Consider the following 5,425-nt stretch of genomic DNA (forward strand, 5'->3'; position numbering starts at 1 on the left):
TTATTTTGTCATTTGTAACATGATTCTTCTCAGCTATCTACCACTTTAAAGAAATGAGAGAATTTCCTTTAATGTTATATCACAAGATGATCCACATCATGTGTTAGGTCATATTTTATTGGTTTAAGCTACACATCATGTAATGTATGATTGTACGGTTACACGTTTGCGGCTGTATGGGTGTTCACGACCGTGAATGTGTGTGCGGCTGGTTGCTTCCTTTAAATAGGTGTCAGATGTGTCAGATGAACAATAGTCGTGTGTGTGTATCCAAGTGTACCTGAAGTTTGCGGCCTAATAGACGTGTGCATTTTTGGATCATTCTTTGCTTCTACTCCTTCTTATTCCAATTGATTACTGCTTGTTTGTGTGTTTGATCACTAGTTGGTTCCAGTTTTGGGGACTTACATCACGTAGCAATATGTTTTGTTTATTATTTCACAAAACCTTTTTTTCCTCATATTTACTCCTCATGAACCTCAAATTCCACCCTATTCCTTTAAAATTTGATCGTATGCTACATCTATTATAATTTCATCATTCTTGCGCCCCTGAACATTGCTTTCCACGTACTCGACTCTTCCATTGAGCACTTCATCCATCTAATTTTCCAACTATCAACATACTTTATTCCTTTTTTTTTTGTCCCTTACCTATGATTACACAACCACTTTTATATCACTAGATTTCTTCGTCCTTTAGTCACTGTTACGTGACCTATAATGATCTGAGTCAATGTTCTATCTCCTATATGATTTCATAACAAAAGACCTCATTATCATAAGTCTACTCATTCTTTGTCGTTTTGTTGAGTCCATATTATCAGTAATACACAAAATTAGCACTTAAGTTGTACTTGCGTGTGCCCGATCCATGTTTTCAATTTTCATAACTTGGAAGCTCTAAATCTTGTATCCTTGGTTCGTTTGTATCAATCATAATTCCTAGCATCACATGTTCTTCTTAATCATCCTACAAAGTGGTGTGAGCTATTATACATTGCATCATTACACTTTTGTATCCATCTTACCATCTACCCCTTAATAGAAATGAGGGCATTTCTTTTAAGGTTTAAATAATCTAATGATTTTCACATAGTAGTAGTTCATCTCTCTGACTCATTCGTGGAAACTTCAAAAATTTCCTTTGCTCGTTATCGTCTTTTTGACAAAATAATTTAACAAACATCAAGTGTTCATTATTTCCCATATCTTGTTAGTACTATAAGATATTTGATGTTCAATTTGCATTCTTCAATATTCCATCATGTGAAATCGTCTTCCTCTTTCGCCGATCCTAGAACATATTCTAGTTACTGGTCATTCATCATCAAGTTATCACATCTTGGAATCTTATTTTTCATGTCGTCCTCATCACGTTACCTATGTAATCTTAACCTTTCATCACCATCCATGGAACTTGTAGGTAGGGCATACAAAGTTCCCCCTGTTAAACTATTCATCACGGTAGTCTAGTACCCCAAGGTAAGGAACTCTCATAGACTTATCATTATCACTTTTAGTCTTCAGCGTTTGCATGCTTCGAGATGGTCTTCATATTGGTTGTCTTCTTTTCATGCTTGATAAATAACTTCAAGTATTTTACATAACTCTTCCTTCCTTGTAGTGACTTCACTCACCAGTCTAGTACATTAGGTTAATGCATCATTGCTCATCTTAGATTAGTGTCTTGTTTCCACAAGGACGTTTTTCTTCCACATATATGATCACACTTGATATTCAACATTGTTTTCGTCTTGTCACCAACTCCTTAGGGCTCCAAAAAGACCCCATTACATCTACAACACCATACTCATTCCCAAACTGTCTCAATCATGATTTCTTGTACTATCTCGCTTTCATTATCATATCACAATTCTGAAAATTAGGTTATCGTCTCACCTTTTAGTGTTGTTAATCACATAACAACATTTATTTCATCCAAGAGTGGAGTTCATGATTCCATTCCATTCTTAACCAACTTGTTTGTGATTTAAAGTTCTCACTCATATGTAATAACATTAGCTTGACCCAAATAACCAACTTCAACTAGTTTCTTAATCATAAAGTTTGAATTTCAAACACTTGTCCGATTTTAGACTTTTACTAAAAGTCAACTATGTCCCTTTTAGCTACTTGATTGTTAGCAATTAAATAGATTAATTCACTTCATTCCTTGGTGTTTCTAACTCTTTACTAATTGTACTTAATGGATACAAACTCAATTTCAAACATATATAAAATGTACACCAAGTAATTTTCATTTATACTAGTTGTTTGACTTTGATAGAAAAGTCAAAGCTTTCAAAAATTTCTCATTGTCCATTAATCATGCTCTAAACTCCTTCATGGCTCTTATTTGACACAAGGTATGTGTTCGTTAAATCCCGAACTCACTAGATTCTTTCCCACATTTTAGAAAACCCTTTCATGGTTCCACCAAGTTCAGTTATGTATCATGTGTTTATAATAGTACGGTCCCTATACTATTATACCCACGTCGTATATAATTGACCTTCACTTCACCACATAAAGGTTCTTATCCAATGGTTTAGATTATCCATACACTAGTCTTACTTCCATTACGCACTATAGAATCACTCAACGTAGCATTCTATCATTTCATCTAGACTTATCCAAAGTTTCATAAGCATCTAACTAAGGCAATTCTTATCATCATTCATTGCATAGGATACTACCTACATTATGGCATATAACTATCCTATGTGTCGTTCACACTTTTCATAACCAAAGTCTAAGCCTAGGAGTGGAATGATCCAATCCTAATTCGCTTAAACTATGGCTCTGATACCAAACTATAACACCCCAAAATTTTCATACTTTAAAATGCTATGGTTTTAAAAAAACATTCGGGTATTTACCCACATTTAACAAAAATCCACCCCACAAAACCTTTATAAATTAAAACATTAGGTGTTACCATTAAGCATCAATAAATCCATAGCAAGCAAATAAGAATTACATCAATACAAAATAATATGGAACTTATTAAGTTCCACTCCATTCTCTATAACTTGAATTCTAACTTCCATCTATCATCATCTCTCCTCAAAGGTGACCTGAGATACATGGTATTCAAAAGAGATACGTGAGACAATAATGTCTCGTGAGCTACGTGCGTTTGTAACCCAAAACATTTATCACATTTTTACCAAAACATTTCATCCTTGAAAAACATAGTTTTAGACCACAAAACATTTTCAAGCATTTTCAAGGAAAACACATTTCATACATGTCATAAATATCATTTCATTTCAAAAGCCAAATTTCCATATTTCCTTTTATTTTATCATTAAGGGATAATTGTCGTCTTAAACCATTGCCATTTTTATGATTAGAGCCTATGAATATCCCCAAGTCTATACCAAGGTGGAAAGAAGAAACCAATCCACCAAGGCATCATTTCCTTAGGACGTTTATCTCTCGAATGTGAGGCACCACCCCGATAGATTCCTCTATATCCCATTACGGGGACATTACTTCCCGTTTCTTTTCATTACATTCCAATTCTTTTTCATTAATTTCAATTTCTTGTCATTACTTTCCATACTTTACACATTTCATACATTAGTATCAAAACCTCATTTCAAAAGTAAAGTATCTATATTTTAAACACATTTTCAAAAGATTCGATCTTCCAAAAAATTCTTTTCTTTCAAAAACATCACTGCCTTAAAGGCATTTTTTTTCCAAATATCCTTTCAAAAAACATTTGATATTTTCATTTCAACAACATTTCATATATAAAACATTAGTGTTTCATTACCAAACATCATTTTTCCATGTACCCCAAAGTGGTTAAAGGCCAACATGTACTCATCTCAACCACACGTAGGTTAGCTAATGATCTTCTAGTTCCTTTCCCTAGATCAATCCTTTTCAAACACTACGTACACCATATATGGACATAAGTAATTAAAATGACAAAAATACCACTCATAGCTTCTATTACTAAATTTTATTGTTTCAAATCATTCTTCATGCAAGAATATGAATGTAGGTAAAAATTGTGTGTAAATTCGAGTTTGTATGCAAAAGTTATGAAGAAAACAAGAAAACCTCGAAAAGGGATTTACATGGGTTGTGTAAATTAAAGCATGCATTTACATGGGTCGTGTTTTCATGTCTGCACACACACAAAATTCAAATTTTCTCAAAATAACACTATACTTGGCATAGTTCTTGAAGACCCTTTTCCAAATCACTTTGTACCATTTGTGTAGGTTCTCACACATGTTTAGGAGGTGTTTTATCATCTTAAAACACTCTACTTAATCGATTAAGTGTTCATTGAAACCTTAAGATCGTAATGATCCTCAAGTGTTTAAAAGAATGGTAAACTAGTCCACTTTTAACTTAAACATTCCAAAGCTCACAAGGCTTGTTCTCAACTTATTGAACACTCAACTAAAAGTTGTCAAGCACATTAAACTTTCATTAATCTCATTGTAAAGGTGCAATCTAACTATGGAATCGTCAATTCCATTCCATGTTCTAAAATTGCCATTGGATCATAACAATCACTAGAGATGGATCTTTTTTAACATTCATTCATGTGTATGTTTCACTATCATCTCTTGAGTGTCAATTCAAGTTCATGAGAATCATTCACTTCTTATCTAAGATTCATTATGTAATTATCAATAGATTCCCCAAAATGCCCTTATGGCCAATTATTCCATAAATTCAACTATAGATCAATCAATCCTTCATGTTCTTGCATTCAAATCATATTGTTAGTATCAACCCATGATTATGGGTATCATATACTCATCAAATTCTCACATTCCAATAATTTCATTGTTTTCATCACAATTTCTCACATAACCATCTAAAACCCATGTTTATGCAACATTCTCCCATCATAGTTGTGTTTTATCATTCTAATTGGATTCATTGCCATCAAACATAATCTAGGTTATTGAATCCATTCCAAATATAACATATAAACATGAAATCCCCAATTTGAATTTCTAGGGTTCATGATGATTTTCACCCAAATTCCGAAATCCACCATTGGAATGATTGGATTGAGATTAGGATCATCAAAACAAATCATGGGAGGTTAGACACCAAAACCCTAATAATTAAAACCAATAAAATTCGACATTGGGGTTAAACCTTAACCCATGAGCTCGAAAATAAAGCTAGAGGAGGGGAAATTATACCTAGCAAGCCTTTGATTCCTCTTCCTTTTGCTTGGAAGTTCAATTCCTCACTTGAATCAATCCTAGATGTGGAAGGGATGAAGAATCGTCATTAGAGAGGGTTTTTGGTTCTCAAACCCGTTCTAATTCCGTAAGGGAAGGGTGGATGCATCTTATTTTTGGATTTGTCACATTTGGTCCCTCTAGGTTGAGTATTTTTGCCAATTCCCACCATAAACTCAATATTTGTGATTTTTA

Source organism: Lactuca sativa, chromosome 2 (genome assembly GCF_002870075.4).
Source record: "Lactuca sativa cultivar Salinas chromosome 2, Lsat_Salinas_v11, whole genome shotgun sequence".
Lineage (NCBI taxonomy): Eukaryota > Viridiplantae > Streptophyta > Magnoliopsida > Asterales > Asteraceae > Lactuca > Lactuca sativa.